At 36.1% G+C, this 20213-nt stretch overlaps 1 protein-coding gene across 1 annotated transcript in view; it reads left to right on the forward strand.

Moving 5' to 3' along the window:
• Positions 1-20213, forward strand: part of gmds (GDP-mannose 4,6-dehydratase) — a 647649-nt gene that overhangs the window by 123454 nt on the left and 503982 nt on the right. The gene's annotated exons all lie outside the window — the stretch shown is intronic.

A 20213-nucleotide genomic window follows, 5' to 3' on the forward strand; every position in this document is an offset into this window, starting at 1 on the left:
TTAACCTTATTTTTCTCTCACACAGATGCTGCTGGACCTGCTGAGTCTCTCCAGTTTTGTATGTTTGAATCTGAAAAATTAATTCTGTTCCTGTTTCCACAGATGCTGCCTGATGTATTGAGTATTTCCAGCATTTTCTATTTTTATGTCTAATTGTGTTGATGGACACAGGTAAATTTAACTGATGCAAAAAACTACAACATGAAGCACATTAGAACATAAATACAGATGTAGAAGGTAAATTTTTTTTTCTAATTTTTCTCTTCCTTTTTTAAGCTGTTAAACTCTGGGTATGTTTTTGTATAACTTGATGTTTTGACATGATGTTTGGCCTCAACTTTGTGGCCATTAATATCTGTTCCTCAGTGGTTATAAAGTGAGATAGGGCTGTTTGACGGAAGGGTAAATTTTTGCATAACTAGAACCACCAACCATTGACAGGCGACACCAGCACAGCAGCACACATAAGCACTATTGTCACAATGTGAAATTAGTTTTCATATATCCACCGTTTAGTAAAAACAATCACTAATTGTAAAATGTTTTGTACACTGTATGTAATTAAAATAATTTGTGATTGTATTGTAGCTGACGACAATCAGCAAGAGCTGTATGTTCAAAAGAGAAGTGTTTAGATAAAGAAGTTAATGATTGATGCTCTGCACGCAGAAGGATAATTTGCAATAAGTGTGTTTGATGTTCTTCACATCTGTACTTCAATGGCAACAGTTATATCTAATGCAAAAATGCATTATCCTCTCCAGGTAGATAGGATAGTGAAGAAGGTGTTTGGTATGCTTTCCTTTATTGGTCACAGTATTAAGAATAGGAGTTGGGAGGTCATGTTGTGGATGTATAGGACATTGGTTAGGCCACTTTTGGAATATAGCACGCATTTCCGGTCTCCTTCCTATCGGAAGGATGTTGTAAAACTTGAAAGGATTCAGAAAAGATTTACAAGGATATGGTCAAGGTTGGAGGATTTCAGCTATAGGGAGAGGTTGAATAGGATAGGGCTGTTTTCACTGGAGCGTCAGAGGCTGGGGGGTGACCTTATTCAAAGTTTATAACTTTATGAAGGGCATGGATAGGGTAAACAGGCAAGGTATTTTCCCTGGGGTGGAGGAGTCGAGAACCAGAAGGCATAGGTTTAGGGTGAAAGGGGAAAGATATAAAAGAGACCTAAGGGGCAACTTCTTCATGCAGAGGGTGGTAAGAGTATGGAATGAGCTGCCAGAGGAAATGTGGTAGCTAGTACAATTGCAACATTTAAAAGGCATCTGGATGGGTATATGAAAAGGAAGGGTTTAGAGGGACTAGTTTATGGTGGAATATCTGGTTGGCATGGACAAGTTGGACTGAAGGGTCTGTTTCCATGCTGTACATCTCTATGTTTCTGTGACTCTATGATTTACTTAACCTTAACAATGTAAATTATCATTGAAGGATAATCTATATAAAATATTCCTCCTATTAAGCGAAAATCTTTGAATTGGAGTTCTGATACAAAATGACTGCTTATCTCTTAATGTTATGCTTTTGCCTCCAGTGTCATTTGTATGTTTTGTGTGTGACATATGACTTCTAAGTTTGACTTCAGAGAAGATTCCATCAATGGAACGTTCGTCTGCAATATTTGTACATGTATATATTTGTGTTGGCTGCTTTCTCCCAGAATCTACAATGCTCTATGAATCTCTCACTTCCAGTTAATTAAAAGTAGCCCATTCGGAAAGTAGGAAAGTAAAATAATAGGAAATTAGCCTTGCTTCCTATAGGAAACACATGAAGATAGAAGTGACTCCTGCAATGTGATTACAGTACTGTAGGAGCATAATTTTCATAGAAGTATAAACACATGTCATTGTGAAGTATAAAATTTACCTCTCAAATCTATTTCTTCAAAACCTATGACAGGAATACTCAGCATAATATTAAGTTGAAGTTCCTTTTTATGTGTTACCATTTATTTTGTTCAACGTGCTGGGATATAATTTATATAGTAAGCGTCTAGTTAATCAAACAATAAAAGTAAGTCCTTTTAGAGTATTGCATTCCTTCAGAATGGAATAGTAAGACATGGTTAGAACCATTAATTGCTTAGAAGGGGAACTTTCTGGCTGTGTCCATCGTATCAGGAGAACAAGTGCTAGACATAAACTAAATGCTATTGCGGAAAAATAACTGGTCTGGTAAGCGCACAGTCTTTGGATGGCTGACTTTGGATTAGTCTTGTGAAAGATTTAAAGCCAGGTTCCTGCTTAAGTTTGTGAAAATAGGAAGAAAGTTTTAAGTTGGGAATTGAGTAAAGAAAAGTTATTTGTTCAATGTGTATGAATAAGATACTTAGTGTTGAATATTATTAAAAATGCAGGTTTAGTAATACTTAACTTATAGAATCAAGAAGGGATCCTCATAAATGTAATGCACTGAATATTTCTCTGTTCTTCTCACTCGGTGTTCCATCCAAGTAACAAATACCAAAGCATTATGCCATTCCCAACTGTTGACTATCAGTAGTGCATGGAAGAAGTTTGACCCCATTTTCTTTTTACACTGACCACCAGAATTTTATGCAGACAACACTTCAGACTCGATTGTGTGTTGTTTTGTTTGTGGACAAAAGTCAATGCCACTGTTCAATTTTCATGTGACTTCCTTCCCACAGCTGCTGCTTTAGGGAATCAAAGTTGTGCTATTTTCCGCAAGTCGGAATTTCATTTCAACAATCAAGAATTTCTGCCTCTAGAATGCAGCAGAATTTCAATGGGCTGAGAGAAAAATCCAGAGAGAAAATTAACAGTGAACTGGAGAAGATGAAGGACTGTGAGAATTAAATAAAGCCCCGTAAAAGGGAAATTGGAGCAAAGTGCTGATATAAAATAAAGGGTGGAAGAAGAACAACAGCATAAGTTAGTAGCAGGAAGAATGTCAAGATAGTTGAAGAGTAATTAGGGGAAAGTCAATGCCTGCATGAAGCAGAGAGATTGAGGAGTACCAGAGTAACTTATGAAGTAGTGGGCAAATAATACATATAGTGTCAATTAAGTAAAAAGAGAAGAGAAAGTACTTTCATGTTCCTTAACTGTAATATTTGTGCAAACAATAGAGATACTTACCCCAAGGGAAGTATAAATATGCAATTTTATTGCAAGATGAGACTGGAAACTCCTGTACACGTTTAATAAACAAATGATGGAATATTGATTGTATTTGTACTTATATTAAGATAAACCATTGGCCTACCTTATTGTTAATGTAACTACATGTTATAGACCTACAATCAGGGCTGTTCTTGTTTGTGAAGTCATTACTCAGCTTTTTTCATTTTTCTGTATTGGCATACATGTCCTTCATTTTTCAATTTAAGTTTGATATTTCAAATTAAAAGAAAGATGTTTTAATGTTTCCATTAATACATTGCATGCACCTCCTCAATGACCAGATATAATCTCTCTGGAACAGATTGTATGACTGTCTGGAAATTTAACTAGTTTAGAAAGGAAGCTTACACAACAGCTCCTTGCATAACCCTCTTATTAAAAAATATATAGAAGGGCTTAGTCTAACCTGCATACATTGAGTTTAATTTTTCTTAGAGGTTCCAGTTTAACCCCTCTCTTTCTGTCTGTTATAATTTTATATTTGTCATTTTATTTGATCACTTTCTCATTGTTGATTTATCATTGTGTTTAATCTCCAGAATGCAAATCATAGATCGGATTATAAGTAATTTGACCATATTAACTTTGCTTCCAACCTAAAATGAAAAAAACTGCTACCTTTTTCTGAGTTATTTGCATGGGAAGCATTTCTTTCCTGCAGGTTTCCCCTGGCAGAGTCTTATATTCAATTAAATGAGTGGAAACAGGCTCTTCACCCATCCTGGCCACCAGCATAGAGCCTGCTGAGAGCCATCTTGAAAATATAGAGGGGTCTAATGTTCATCAAAACCTCTGGGATGCTTCCTGAGTTGAAGATAACCAGTTATGTTTGATTTTCCATGGGAGGGGATGGTTGGGGTGTTTCAGGGCTGGGTGGGGGACTGTGAAGGAAGGTGCAGTGCTAGGAAAAATCAAAAGGTGTGTGAAGCTATGACTTTGTCAGCCCTTTAACTGGCAGTTCATTTGAGATCATTTGTAAGACAAAGCTAGGGTGTGTGTTCTCTAGTTCCTTTGGACTCTTTTACTGTTTCACTGCTACCCACTCCCAGCCCATCACTCTTAATCGCTTCTCCAAATTCTTCTTCCTTCTCCACAGTGACTGACTTCTGTTATCCATGGGGAGGTGAAGTAGAGGTTTAGAATGGTGACTTGTGTCATTACCATGATGCCCCATTGGAGGAATGGGTAAGGACACCTTGATCACTGTTCTGAAGTTGTAAGAATATTCCCCTGTTCCTGGCTTGTGCCACTTCATACCAGTAACCTTTGGGCTCATTTCAAAGATGTATGATGATTGGAACAAAAAAAACAATTGTAGATATTCCTATGATGATTAGAGAGGAAATGTTTTACCAGATTCTGGAAGACCATGGAGAGGCAGTGATGAAATAAAGGGCACTACCCTAAAGGATGTGCACATCTGCATTAAATACCAGGAGTGGCAGGACAGGGAGAGGAAGCAGTTAATAAAGCATGACAGTATCCCAGGCTTTATCAGTAAGGGCATAGAATACAGTAGCAAGGAAGATGTGCTGCACTTGTATAGGATACTAGTTATACATCAGCCAGAGTATTAAATATGGTTCTGTGTGTCACACTTTCAGAAGGGTGTGAATGAGTTGAAGAAACTGCAAAAGAAGTTCATGAGGATGGTTCCAGTTCCTTCTGTGCTATAACAATTCCAAGATTCTGTGTCATTACCTATCAGCGATAGCTGTATGGTAACTTGCTCACCTATAATTCATTATGAGTTCAGATCTCACTTCGGGAAATATATTTCTCAATAATATTGAGAAAACAGTGCACTAGTAGAGTTCTTTCTTTCAAATGATATTTTAAATGGGGGCACATTTGCTGGCTTGAGTGAAGTATAAGATGCCAGGGTACAATTCAAAGTTCAGCAGGAGAGTTGAAGTTTTTTTCTTTTCAGTTTCCACTCACCCATAATCACAAACATGACATTTTCCATAAGCCAGCGCAATTTGACAGTGTTTCAGAATGTAATTATTTCTTCCTTACAGCCATTCAGATATATTCCTTGATTTATTTCATAGGGGCAATCTGTTGCAGATTTATTAATAAAACAGAAAATGGCTTTATCACAAAATTACTCATTTTCAGCACAAGTAACTTAACCTGCCTATAAGTACCCACATTTTAAATCATTGAAAATGCCTTTTAAAATTATTCATGATTTCATTAGTTTTGCTGAAGTTGTAAGTCAAACCTTTTTTAATATTATAGAAATCTTTAAAAGGCACTTATTGATGCCATTGTACTTCAATGACCTGAACGTCTAATGAGTGGAAACTTATCTTAGTAATTAATTGGATCTGGGACCAAACTTGGTGTATAACCAGTGTAGAAGATTGCAGCATGTGGATTTACAGTGGTTTAGTTGATTCTGGGCAAATTGTATTGTTAAAAGATCAGTGTAAACTAACGAAATTTATGTCATTGCGTTTAATTGACAAAGGAATTAAAAGAAAAACAGTGTATCTTAACAGAGCTATATATGGGTAATCCTAATGGAGTCATAATTCAAGTGCTTGACTTGGTTTTATTTGCAAGCCCATGTACAGTGATCTCTTTAACATGAACATATTATTTCTGCTTTTTTCAGGAAATTACATTTCGTAAACACTTGATTACTGTAGAAATAACAGCATCATTTCTATCTGAACACAGTTATTAATTTCCTTTCTCAATAGACAGATGGCAGCAGAGTGCCATGCATCATTAAGCTAGCTATGATGTATATACTGACTACTGTGCAGAAACATCAAACTACACTTTTAGTTTATCGATTCTACACTGAATTTATATTATTCCTGACATCGATTAAATCAGACAGGCTGGATTTATAATACTATTGAAGATAAGATGGCATATAAAAAGCAGGTGGGATTCTGCAATTTTTATGATGTTTCTATATTTGAGATTCTGTGTTTGCTTTCTCTGCAAACCTGCTTGCAGAACTGATATTGGTTTATAATTGAGCCTAACTGGAAGAAAGTCCTAGTTTTAAGAGGTCAAATTGGCAAGACAATATATTTATAGGAAATAGTTGTGGAACGTTCTGTTACTGAAAACATAGGGCTGCCTCAGGTTACGGTATGGTTTGGCCAGTATGCGTAGTTTTCAGTCTAGCAAGGTTAAAAAGGAAATGTCAGCCCATGAATCAGGCATGCAAGTCTTGGGAATATTCGCTTGTCTCAAACAAATCTCTGCCAGCATTTCAGAAAAGCTTTACTGCTGCCCTTTGCATTATGATGACAAAAATGGACAAAGCTTGTTTCAGGTCTCTTTGTGTCGTGCAGTTCATAAGGAATCTAATTATTCCTTGTAAAGAGACTGGCAACACGATGATGAGTTAGTAATTATGAATTATGCTCCATATATTTGTGTTTGTAGCATTAAAGCAGTAACCATAGTTTTCCACAGGTGGTTTCAGTGCACAGAGCTGTGAACATGTATTTTTGAGTTTCTGCGGCTGAGTAGTGTTATAGTTTGATTTACTTTAATCAGAAAACATTACAATGGGATATATTGTCCTTGTAGATAAAGTCTAAATTTTGGTGTAAGTTGAATATTTGAAACTTGAGTTTTTCATTATTTGAAATGGAATGTTAAGGAGCCATCTTTATTACTCGTTAAAATAACATGTGGAACATCGTCTGAAAACAATAGTGATGCAATTAGGAGTGTTTGTTTTCATTTCAATTTTATAATGAAAATTGTTTGAAATAAAGATATTTTTATTAAAATAATCTGATGTTTCTTTCTAGAATGTTTTAAATATAAAATTGAAAATGCAGCATTGAGATTTCAAGACAAAAGCAGAAGCATGTAAGAATGATTGAGTTCAGTTAGTCTGTTTGGAAAACAATTCAAGTTTCATGTAGACCTGCTCTGTGGACACTGAAATTGTAGTTAACTAGATTTTTGTCAAACTAATGTACTGTAGCTAAGGCAGGAACAACTTCTGACTTGGTACAATTTTGTATGCAAAGTACAAGTGGCAAGTAACTGGATGATATCAAGTTAATTTTTAAGAAGACAGTGTTTTAGCAGGTGTAATCCACATTTTGTATGTACTGTTTGACAGGTTATCTTACTATACAATTTAAAATACAAAACATGTTGATTCTTTGGGGTAGAGGAAAGTTTTTACTCTTAATTTTCATGATTTTTTTTGGTTTGAGTAAAATGGGAGATTTAACTGAAGTGCAGATGTTCACAGACAAGTAATAATGTAATATTTTTTGAAGGGTTTGTTGATCTCTTATTGGTACTACTTATAATTTTAGTTCATATTATTTGGTGCCGTCTGAACCTTTACAGCCTTTTGTGTGGAATCATTTCACTATTAACATTTTGGGACATGTATAACTCTTTGAATTTCCTTCTACTTAAACTATACTTAGTTTAAACTTTTTGATCTCTGTAACTCTTCATGTGATGATCTTTTTCTGGGACAGAGAATTTTTAAATATTATTAAAATTGAGCAGTTAAGCTTAGAAGGTAGTATTAGGATAATTACTGTAATTATATTAGTAATGTTTCATTTTGTAGGTCTTTCTCTGCTGATTTTTATAATGTTTAGTTAATTTTAACTTTGGTATGTTCTCAAAAGTTGGCAGCTTGACCAACTTCTTAAAAATTATTTTCAATGTAATTTTGTTAGGTTTCCAGAATTTTCGTGTTCTTTATATCGATGGGATAATGGATCTAAGTCTATTTTTTAAAATAAATATATGTACAATTAACGTAAAACTTGGGATAGTTTTCTTTTGGCATTCCAGCTATATTTATAGACAACTACCATAATGAGTAGGTAGAATGAATGAAACTCAATTCATACACTTCAGCAGTGAAAAACCTCTAAACTAACCTGAACCAGCAAAAGTATCCTCCTGTAGTAGATGAATATATTAAACTACACCTTGGGCTAAAAAGGATTTTATAGATTAGGTTTATATGGCCTTGAATATAGAAGTTTAAGGGGTGATCAATTCGAGGTATTTATAGTGATTAAAGAATTTAATAGTGTAGTTTAGATAGAGAAAAACTATTTTGTCTGGAGTCCTGAACAAGGGGTCTTAGTCTTTAATTTAAAGCTAGGGAACTCAGGACTGTGATGTCAGGAAACCACTTTTTGTTCCACAAACAGCTGTTAATGCTAGGTGAGTTGAAAATTTCAAAACTGAGATTAATCAAGCAGATAAATGGAGTTAGGGTAAATATCAGCTATTATCTAAATACTGGCGGAACAGGCTCAGTGGATTGACAGAGGTGTTGCCAGTCTTGTAGCAAAGGCAAAAATCAGTAAATGGCAGTAATATGTACTGGTCATAATGCAGGTCCATTTTGAAGTCTACAAGATGAGTCAGACTCATTCGCCAGTTTTCCTGGTTTTTCCTTCTGGCAGACATGCCACGTCCCTCGATGTTCTCATCAATTTCCATCCTACGTTTCTGTAATGCAAGGAGACAAATTACTACAGAAAATGCAAATGTGAGGATGTCAAAAATCTGAAATAAAACAGAAAATGTTGTAAATGATCAGCAACTCGGGCAGCATTCTTGGAGAGAGAAACTGAATTAACATCTCAGCTCAATTACCTTTTCATCACCACTGCTGTCACAAAATACATCACCATGCCCAGTAAAGCACATAATTTAATTTCTGGATTATACTGAACCTGTGGAACAAAAAATATATTTTTCACTTCTAACAAGCTTATCCTTGGCCATAAATATTTCTAAAGTTTACCTAATTCAGTAACTATCAAAAGTTTGCAGACAAAATTTAGTTTAACAATCTCCTTTTTACATTTTTGTAAGGATATTGAGCAAGCCTGCATAAGAGCTTTTCAACTACACTATGATAATAACAGGCATACGGTGAAATTATTACGCTGATCCATTGATTATGATAAACTGATACACTGCAAATGCAAGCTCAGGTTTGATGAAGGACTCAAGCAGATTTTAACAATCCATTTTGGGCTACCTGCTATTTGAATAATGACTGGTGTCATTTCATAATGAATCTGGTATACAGGTGAGCTCTCAGTGCAATGGCGATATGTTCTGAAGATATAAAATTACAGCTTGATTCTGGAGAAGGCTTAAATCAGACAATGAAAACAATTGGCTTCAGAAACAAAAATAATTCGTAAGTAGTGTTATTTTACAGTTTCCATGAATAAGTGTCAAGCAGATGTATCTAAACTAAATTATACCTTTATACCTGTACCACATAGCCATGAACTACATTTTGCTATTTTCATTTGGTGTAAGAAATACATTTCCAGAGACCAATTGGATTCTCAATTGCTTTGACAAAAGTCTGTGTTTATCACATGACAAACCAATTTTTGGCTTAATAATCTGATAATTTAGGAGAAAACCATAAATATTGAAACCCTTGAAGACTGTATCACTACAGAAATATTTTCCCAGGGAACGCTGAACTGTAAGAGTAATAAACACAGATTGAGGATCAAACCAACAGTTTATACCAGTTTGTGAACAATGTTTAAATTTCCTGTGAGTTTTAACTGCTAGTCTGTACGGTGTAAAATATTTACAAGGGTATAGTTTGTTTATATTATTAGATTGAGCTTCATTTTATTTATTCTTTAGAAAAATAATTTATATAACTTTTTGTGACTCCACAAAATTAAGAAGTGATATTTTTAAAATCGAAACATTTTAATATTCTGAAACTGCACATAATCATTTTGTGAGAGCAAGTTTATTTGGACAAGAATATTTTACATGATTTTATATGCTTTTAATTTTTTTATAGTTTAAAGAGATGTAATTTTACCAATGAGTTTTAAATTTTTTTTTAACCAAGGTGATATTAGTAAAGTATGGTTTCAACAAAGAATGACATTATACTATTGAACTTTGCTTTTGGACTACCAAAGTCTGAAAAGAATAAATCTTATAATTCAATGTTTTATGTTCCACTACAATTGTTATTTTCTTTCAATGTTGCAAAACTTGAGCACTTTGATAAATAAAAAAAGTCTTTAAAATCCTAACAAAACTTCTCATTGTATTTGAAGTTTAATAGCCCAAAAATTCTGCTTCATTGCATCCATGTTAGACTGCTACATTTCAAATGTGTTATGTTAAATTTATAAATACAGACTTTGTTTTATGCATGTTGGTACATGTTACTTTGGAAAAAAAAAATCTCTGAAGGATTGCATTGTAATGGTAACTTGTGTGTGTAATTGCACATAATGAGGTCTGTACATGAATGGTGTTGTTCATAGGCCTCCTTCCTTTCTTGTCTCTGCGTTTCTTTAGAGCTGTTTAACTTCTTTTTAAAAGCACAGTTTTGTAATGAATGTCATACCATGTTACAAATCTCAGAAACTGGGATTTCACCAGTTCTTTTCAAAGTTCAAACTATTAAAACTTGTGACCTTTTGTTTAGTTGATTTTTTTGGGGTCAAGATGAAAAAGAAGAAATATTTATTTTAAGTGAGCCTTGAAAGGAATGGCTGTACATGTTGGGAGCATTTTTTGTCTGACTCTCTGAAGGTTTATAATATCATTAGAAATTTTCAGAAACCTAAGGTTATTTAGCATTCTTATTCCTTTAACTATTTCTGTAAACATGTTTTAATATATTACTTTAAGCAATATTTCTGATGATAAGTATTCATCATCTTTAAGGAAAATCACAGATGAGAAAACGGAAATGTGAGAAGTGGCTGGAACTTAGGATGAGACCTCATCCTAAATTTTCATTTAAAGTAGGACTATTGACAAAGATATGCTCTTCTAAAAAGTCGTAAAATACAGATAAATAGTAAGATTTTCATAAATAAATTTAAAATTGCATTTTTCTCATTTTATGAATCTGCTGAAATCTTTCAGGCCAGGTGAACACATGTTAAATAAAATTTCTAAAAATACATATTTTTAAATATTAAATGGGGTTGACATAGGGAAGCATTGTTCAGTATTTACGTTGGGTAAATAATTGGGTACAGTAGCTGCACTGTATCTCTACTTTACATTTCATACGAATAAAAAAATGTATTCATTGCAACTGTAAATATGAAATCTTTTGGTTAGTGTAAGTTCCAGCATATGTGTAGAATCTGGTGTACTACTGTAAAGGCCCAGTTACAAATATTGGCATTCATTTACTTAAGTGGATTTTTAAATTGCTGAATAGATTTTAGTCATTTGATCATAAAATAGATTCATAGGCTTGCACAAGGCAGGTGCATTGAAGGACATTGTAAAGCCATTAATTTACCTGAGGCACTAAACATCAGTAACTTTATACTAACAACTATTCAGAATAAATATTTTGTTATGAAATGTGGCTCTGTTCTGATTTTACTCTGTAAAATCTGTAACTTAGTAAATTGTATTTGTTGTGCAATTTTCAAACTAGCAAACTAAGATTGTTTGCAATGTGAGAAAAGAAATGAGCATCTTATTTATCACGTGTTCAGTATGCAGGTTTATAAAGAGAGCCACTTGTAACTTATTTATACTGGATAAGTTAGTACCTGCCATTTGTTGAAAATGATGCATCTTTTGTAGCACGCAAGGATACATTATGACACTAGTGGACCAGTGCTATTATAGAAAATTATTTGTGACTGACTGACAGCTGTTCTTACAGACCTCATGTAGGCAATTAGTTAGTAATTTTGATTTGAATTTTAAGTAATCATAACTTTGAAGTAGTACTTTCTTCAGGTCTTACAATTCTTTGAATACTATTAATTTATACAATAACATGTACTGTTTCAGTGTTACATTATCAGTTACATTAAAGTAATTTTCTGTACCATTTGGAGAGTGGCTTGGTGGAGTTGCTGAGCTTGATGAATTTGAACTGATAGAATTAATGCAGTTTCTATCATTCCAACAGGATTGTTGTAATAATTCAACTTTTATTGGTATACATTATTCACATGTTCCATTGAACCACTTCTTTAATGGCATTGCTACTACGGGCTGACTTTTACCAAACATCAGCTCAGACTCAATTTCGTGGAGGCTTTCTCTTCATGAAGTAAGGTATCTCATGCATCTTTGCTCTGCTCACCTCATTATAAATGCATCATGCAGCGATGGCACGTTGCTTATACTATAGTGTGCTCACCAATGGTAGAGGTACTTCCCATTGAAAAGACCTTCCAGGATTCCCAGCATTAACACCATGTTTAAAGTCCATCTGAACCAGGCCAAGCATTGCCAGCTAGGAGCTGTATTTTACAATACATATAGTGGGAATCAAAGAGGGAAACCTTCTGAAGGCATGTAGGTGGCATGGATAATAGTTCTTTGCAAATACAAGACTCATTTGGATAGATATTTGTATTTTACATCAACATCTGTGTGGAGAATATCAGGAACAGAACACGTTTTTATTAATAAGTGAGGTCATCATTGGCATTACACACAATGACCGTATAGCATAGTTGTCCATACAGTGGCACATGGCAGACACTGACAAGGATGGCCATAGAATGCCTCTACATGTACCTTTGACATGGGAGGCCTTATTCCAATGTATGCTGCACATGTCATGCTATGCAAATACAGTGGGAGATATTAAGTGTGAGAAGATTATTGAAACCTTTATTCCCATCCCCACCTCGACCTGCACTTAGTCCAGATTCTCGTGAAGCTTTTGAGGTGTTTGATTTTCTGTGTGAATTGTGGCTCATGGGTGTCATTTTTAAGGTCAGTGATGATTGTGTTTGCTTCACAGTGATGACTATGATTAAGTGACATAGTCAATATTGTTTGTGACCAGGATTTGTATCCCACACAGTTGGACATTTCACACACAAGATACCATGATTGCAGATGTCTTCAATCTGTACTATGTAATTTCCTGATGTAATTGCACTTTGAAGGACTTTATATCACTCACAAATAAAAGACTGCATGCTCAGACTGAAAAATGCCACTTACTCCACTGGCCCTGGGTGTGTTTTTTCCATTTCTATTGCACATTGTGATTCTCACCCTGCTGATCGGGCAGCTCCACCAAAGTTTCATGTTCCTTCTGCAGGTTCCCACCCAATTATCTTCCAACATTACGACCTTAGACCCAGCTCTATATGCCAGCCACTCTGCTTTACTGTTCTCTCATCAAAGCCAGGGTAGTTACAACTGCCAATGATTTCCTAACAACTCCTGCAGTAATCCACATCCTCCAGTGCACTTTTTACTCTCGCCTTTAGAGTTACTTCAATCAACCTGTTCAGATATGCTCTGACACATATCTGAAACAGGTGGCATTGTACCCAGATTTTCTGGACCAGAGATAGGGACATTCCCACTGTGCCAAAGAACCCTTTTCTCAGTAGTCTATGTTGAGTTGCCCCCTTTACAATTATTGTCCCCTCTGCCTCCCGTATACCACCTCTAATCCCCATAATTGTACCCCAAATTCTCTACCATGGCAATGTCCCATGATACCCCGCACAAGACTTTGATTGAGCAGACCGCCAGGACTAACCTTGGCCCACCACATTAACTGACATAGATGGACAGCATGTATCGATGATTCATCCAGTGTTGTGTTGTCTACTTAAGGGGGAGAGCTTGGGCTCACTGATCATCTTCTCTATGCATTGTGAAGGCCATCGACTGAGAAAACTCTCAGCTGGGGTGGCTGAAATGTTGTTGTTAAGCGCAAAGTTGTGTAAAGAGCCTGCCAGCCGGCATCCTGAGATGGAGACGGATTTCGGCATAACTGACACCACTGTCAGGTCCCTCATTTTCCCATGTCAACTGACTGTCCCTACTAAATCTCCATAGTCGCGAAGACACCAGGCCCTTCACAATTCACTCCTTTATGTCCCCCAACTCAACCTAATGTTGTCTGCTGGATCCATTTTCTAAACCTCTATATGCCTGTCCCCATCACCACTTCCTCACTCTTGCCAATTCTGAGGGTCTGTGCAAGACTCCGTTCTCCTGCTCTCCTCTCTTGTGCCACAGAGTTAGATCCTTACACACCACTGCACAAAGCCGATAGGCACGTACCACCTTTAAATAATTGAGTCATGTGACAAAGTTCCAATGCAATTTTTCTTGCAAGTGAAGGGTAAAGTTGCCATAGTCCCAGAGGACCAGAGGGCTGCTCTCTTATTAGAGAGAGATGACAGGTGATGGTTTAAAGTGAGGGTCACCACTCCTCTGGTGAAGGGAGACGTTGAGAAGGAGACGCCTTTATGATAACCTCAGCCAGTGCGGTGAAATGTGACTTTGCTGAAAACTGTTTCATACTTCTCAATATTCATGGCATATCAATGTATCACAAGCACACACCTGTCACACGCTTGTATCAACCTGTCACAGTGCTGCTGACTCTGTGTCAGATTCTCAACCTGCCACTGCGAAATTCAAATTTTCCATCTCGCTGAATTAAGATAGTTCGCACATGTTTTCTGTCCTAGAAAACAAAAATAAAAATCCCTCTCTATGTTGAATCACCTGAAAATTTTGTATAAAAATGCCAGTCGCTGAGAAATTCTGGTAGAAGTTTTACAGAAACATCAAAGCAATCGCCCGATCCAGATGCACACAGCTTGGTATGGACACCGTCCTGCCCAAGACCACAAGAAATTACAGAGTGAATAGCAGGCATTTAAATACTGTGGCTAAAAGAGCAGGTCAGAGATTGAGAATTCTGTGGCAAGGAACTCACCTGCTGACTTCTCAAAGCCTGCGCACTTTCTACAAGGTGCAAGTCAGGAGTGTGATGTAGAGCTATCCACTTGCCTGGACGAGTGCAACAACAACACTCAAAAGGCCTGACACCATCTAAAACGAAATGTGCTTGATTTGCACCCCATTTATTAACGTTAATATTCACTCCTCTTGCACTGTGCACAATGGCAACAGTGTATACCGTCTGCAAGATGCACTGCAAAAAGTCGCTTAGATCCCTCTGACAGAGCCTTCCAAACCTGTAACCTCTACCAGCTCGAAGGACAAAAACAACAAATTGCACATTCCTACCTGAATCACACATCATCCTGGCTTACAACTATATCGCCACTCTTTCGCTGACAATGGTTTAAAATTATAGGGCTCACTCTCTAACAGTATTGTGAATGTACCTACACATAGACTGCAGGCGTTCAAGGACGTATCTCACTACCTACTGTCTTCTCCATGTCAATAAATGTTAGCCAGCAAAATTGACAACCCACGTCCATCCATTTAATTTGAAAGCTCAGCTTGAAGAAAATTATTTGTGACCACTATCATATGGACCCAGATATTGCCAAGTCTCTGATGCCCATTTAAATATCTCTAATGAATAAAGACAGCATTTTTTGCAAAACCAAATTGTTTATATTTTGCTCCTTGGAAATCAAAGGAATAGACTGAGTAGGGGTGAACAAATGTTTGTTTGCAAATTAGTCCCCAGGAATGATTTGTACAGTTTTCTTTCACCTTGTATATTTTCTGTTCAGTAAAGTTAAAAATAATATTAGCTGTGTGATTGAAGAAGTCCATACTGATTGCATACGATTTATTCCGAGCTTTATGTAGAGGCTGGGAGTTATCAGCGGCTAGAATTTAGTTTCTCTGCGTTTCAAATTTCGTATGTCCCAAGTGTTTATAACTACTGAGGTTGAAAATGCATTCAGGGTAGTCTTTTGAGGGTTTCCAGGAGCTGATGGAAGGGTGCTATACTTCAGTGATTTCTCAGTATGTGTTTATTTTATTCATTTACATTTTTTGTTGTAGCTGTTTGTTTCTACTAGCCCCTTTGGGATAAGTTTGGTCAGTGATATGGGAGAAGTCTGCAGATTATGAGGTGGGAACATATGGTTCCAGTAAAATTCTTTAGACCTGTTTCAAAATATAACACTTTCAAGAGCAGTAAAGGTACGCCCCCCCCCCCACCCCCGTGCTACCTCCCATCAAAACTTCCAAGTTGCAAGAATGGTTGTAAAGCAAATGCTTTCTTAGATGTGTTAGCTTTTATCACCTCTTATTGCTATAGAAAAGCAATAGTTCACACTTGTATTTTGTGGTTTTAATTATATCAGTGACAGCTGAAATATACTATATGGTTTTAGTGGCTTTCTGGACATTTTACTGAATTGAACTTTTTACTTGAATATTTTCATACCTTTTAACAACCACTCTGAGTGTGTAGAAATTTTCAATGCAACACTTGATTTGGATGTTGCTTCTTTGTCAAAATATTCCATTTACCGTATTAAATACTAACATTTATTTTAGATTTTTTGTTTTAGTTCCTGTTAAATTATGTCTGCTTAACTCTCATCGGATTTTTGATAATGGACAAATGTGCTGACGGAGTTACCTTATTGATGTTTGTTGAAGTTTTCCCGATTATTGCTTGAGTGTTATTTGATCGTGTTTCTTCAGAAATTATTTTGCTAAAAGTTTCTATCAAGTCATTATTTATGGCATTGCAATGTGCAGTGCTTGTGAGCTCTGCTTATGCCAAAGGATGCGATCCCTCTGAAAAAGCTAAATTATATCCCTACCACAAAGTGTTCAACAAATAACGAATGACTGAAACAAAAGAGAAATCTTTTATACAAAAGCTGACTTTAAAATGTCATTTTCATGCGGAATATCTGTCTTCACCCTGAAAATCAAGTTCTTGTTGAAAAGGTTGATAGGACATCGTTGTTGAAAAATAGTGCGGTTCCACATATATTATATTAGATTTGTTATCAAGAACTTGGTGTGCTTATGTCACCAGATGCACAAACTCTAGTTAAACCATTGTTCAGTCTGTTGCATAAATAGAAATATCCTTTGGATCATGTTCTTTCCCCCATACAGAAAACTGTGTTTTCATGGAGAAAACAACCTATTATAGCTGACATGCTAAAGTATGCTCCAGATGTACCAAAACTGACAAGTCCACTATTGTTGTTCAGCCTTGGTTACCCTAAGAAGATAATTGTGGCTCTTGTTCTTGACCTGTTACATTCTCAGTGCTCTTGATATTTCCACAATGGTCTCAGGAATTGTAATGAAGTGATCATAAAGGATACTGACATATACCCAATTAGAATGGTGAATGATTTGGAAGTAATCCTATAGGATTTGCTGTTTCCATGACTTTGGTACAAATATAATGTCATTTTCAACCCAAGCCTGGATATTATCCATCTTTTGCTGTAGGTTATCATGGACTACTTCACTCAACAGAATTGGTGAATGGGGCTGAATTTTGCAGAAATAATAAGATAATCCCACTAATGACCTTAGGACAGGGTAGAGGATCTTCCATGAGGAACTTTATAACCAAAATCTTGTGACAATTATTGATTTCCAAAAACTGTGATCATTTTCTTTAGTATAGAGAATTATTCCAACCATTTTAGAGTTTTTACAGGAATCTCGTCCTCTTTGACTTCACTCCTCTATTGACCTCAATTTTTCTAGGGTTGATTGATGTCATACCTAGTCAAATCTTACCTTTAATCACATTTAGTTACTGTCACCTAACTTCTAATATTCAGATCCTGTGCCCATTGTTTCTGCTAAATTATGTAACCTGAATGGTGTTGTGCTATTCTGTATTTCCATTGAACCATGTTCAGTTTCCAAGCTTGAGGATGTTGGAAGATTGAAGGAATGTGCCAAGTCATGATTGAAACATTGAAACACATGTAGCAGATTGTTGGAATATGTAGTTCTGCTACTGATAGACCACAATGCTTCAAAGATGGGCATTAGATCTGATGTTAATCTGTCACAATTAGTGAGCTTAAGTACCATACACTGCTTAGTTGGCTGGATGGCTAGTTTGCAATGCAGAGCAGTGTCAACACATGCATTTAATTCCTATACCAGCTAGGTTCACCATGAATGTTCCACCTTCTTGATTTTGCCACTTGCCTGAGACATGGTGAACCTCAGGTTAAGCCACCACCCCTCTCTCTCTGGTCCTATGAGATTACTGTGACTTTTAATTTTATCAATTATTTATGACAAAAGGACACATTTTGCCTAAGCTTTTTAGTATCATACTCATCAGGGCATTCATAAGAATACCAATATAAGGGCATGTGAAGAGAGTGTTGATTACTTAGCAAGCATAATCCAGTTGGTAGAAGCATTATCATGGAGAATGTACCAGTTACATGATGACTGACAATTAACTGCAAAGCTTTGTTTACATTTTATCCTGGCTTTGCCCTGTTAAATGGACCAAAGTTTTTATGTCACCTATTTTAAGTTGAAGCAGGTGCAATGTGTGTGCATGCACTTGTGCAGAGAAGAAGGTCATGTATATTCAAATATGTAGCTCCCAGTATGCAAGAGTTCACTAAACTTCAAGGGAGATTGACAGTCTTAAATTGGTTGTCAACACAATTCTTAATGCAGTCAAGATTATTAAGCAAATAGAATCCAATCACTAAATAAGTCCATTGTTGGACACTATGTTTTGCATTTGCAAGCACAGACAGACTGGATACTGTCAGTACCTCGCCTGTTGCAAACTGCAAAAGGAATGTGTTGTTTGACATGATCCACCAGTTTTTGAAATGTACAAGCTACATACCAAGGAATACCAGCACAGAAATTCATGAACCACATTATCCATTTGTGTGATAGAGTGCATTTTTGGTTTTTTAGCAGCATCCTGTTAGTGGCAAAAGCTACTTATATCCTTGCCTGATCAAAGGGTAGCTTAGTTTTGAGATGCCTCACCCTTCCAAGGTAACCTGACGTGATTGAGCACTTTTCAGGACTAAAAGTCTTTGATAGTTTATGGGTTTGTGTGATATATAGTGAGAAATTATCACATGAGGGTAGCCATTATCTCTCAGGATGATTTTGATATGTCCTATTTCAGTGCAAATCTTGCACAATGAGTAGTTGGCTCAGGTCCTATTACCAAGGGTGGCAATAATATAGTGTTTGTTGACACAAACAATACACCGAGAATCGCTAAACTGTGTGTGCTCACCTCCAAGTTTTCTCACTCTGAGTTTCCACATACATAACAGAAAAGCCAACTTTTTCAAAGAAAAATTAGAATTCTACTTTGCTTGACATTTTTTCAGGTTTTACCATATATTTTTTAATTCAGTTCTTTTCATTTTCATATGTTTGTTCATTTTTAATCACTTTTTTTTATAGCAATGTCTTTGGTGGCAGCAAAGGCAACCTGCCAATTAGGTCAATCTTACTACCTGGAACTGAAACAACAATATGCGCATTGGTAAAGATGACTCGTGATAGACAGTAGTAAATAGTGGCAGATTTCTCAGTTACACGCCAAGGAAAAGAAACTCGTTTAATTGCTGCATTTCAAAGGTGAATTGAATGCACGGTGGATCCATTAAGACTTCTTACATGCAGCTGTAGATTCAAACAAAACAGATGTACCAACTACATGTCTGTGTTTCTGGGTACTAATATGCAGAACCTTCTTCTTTGAAAACAGAAGAAACACAAGCTCTTTGTGCCTGATGCAACTTAGGTGACAGCTGTTCTCTGTTTCATTCTTCAGGGCAATGCCTATACTTGGCAGTTAACTGTCAGCCATCATCTGATTGGTGCATGCTCCACAGCAATGCCTCAACCAATCACAGCTCACTTGTTAAGGATCAGCACCCTTTTCATACAATGTAAATATTGCTCCCCTTTTGTGAACGTCCTGATGACTGCAGCGCTCAGATAATTAATGTTCATAATTTACTGTCAAATGGCTCTTTCTAAATTTCATACATGACATCTTTAAACTGTGTTCATATTTTGTTTGATGCAGTTAACATTTCCTGTTTTTATTTTAAAAAGATATAATTTATTCACTCAGTAACCAGATGCATGCTTTTAATTCTTAGTACAATGGACCAGAGTTTCCCATGTCAGAGTAGGAAATGGCACCCACCATTCTTTAGATTTCTCCTTGTCCGTTTAATTTCAATGTCATTTTCATAGCTATTTTGCTCCAATTGGCAATCAAAATAGCATGGCAGCATCTACAGAACATCAGGGGCATGTGTGGAAAGGCCAGGCTACCATGCG

This window comes from Chiloscyllium plagiosum, unplaced genomic scaffold, assembly GCF_037043375.1.
Source record: "Chiloscyllium plagiosum isolate Xiang-an unplaced genomic scaffold, Cpla_swu_hap1 HiC_scaffold_34, whole genome shotgun sequence".
NCBI lineage: Eukaryota > Metazoa > Chordata > Chondrichthyes > Orectolobiformes > Hemiscylliidae > Chiloscyllium > Chiloscyllium plagiosum.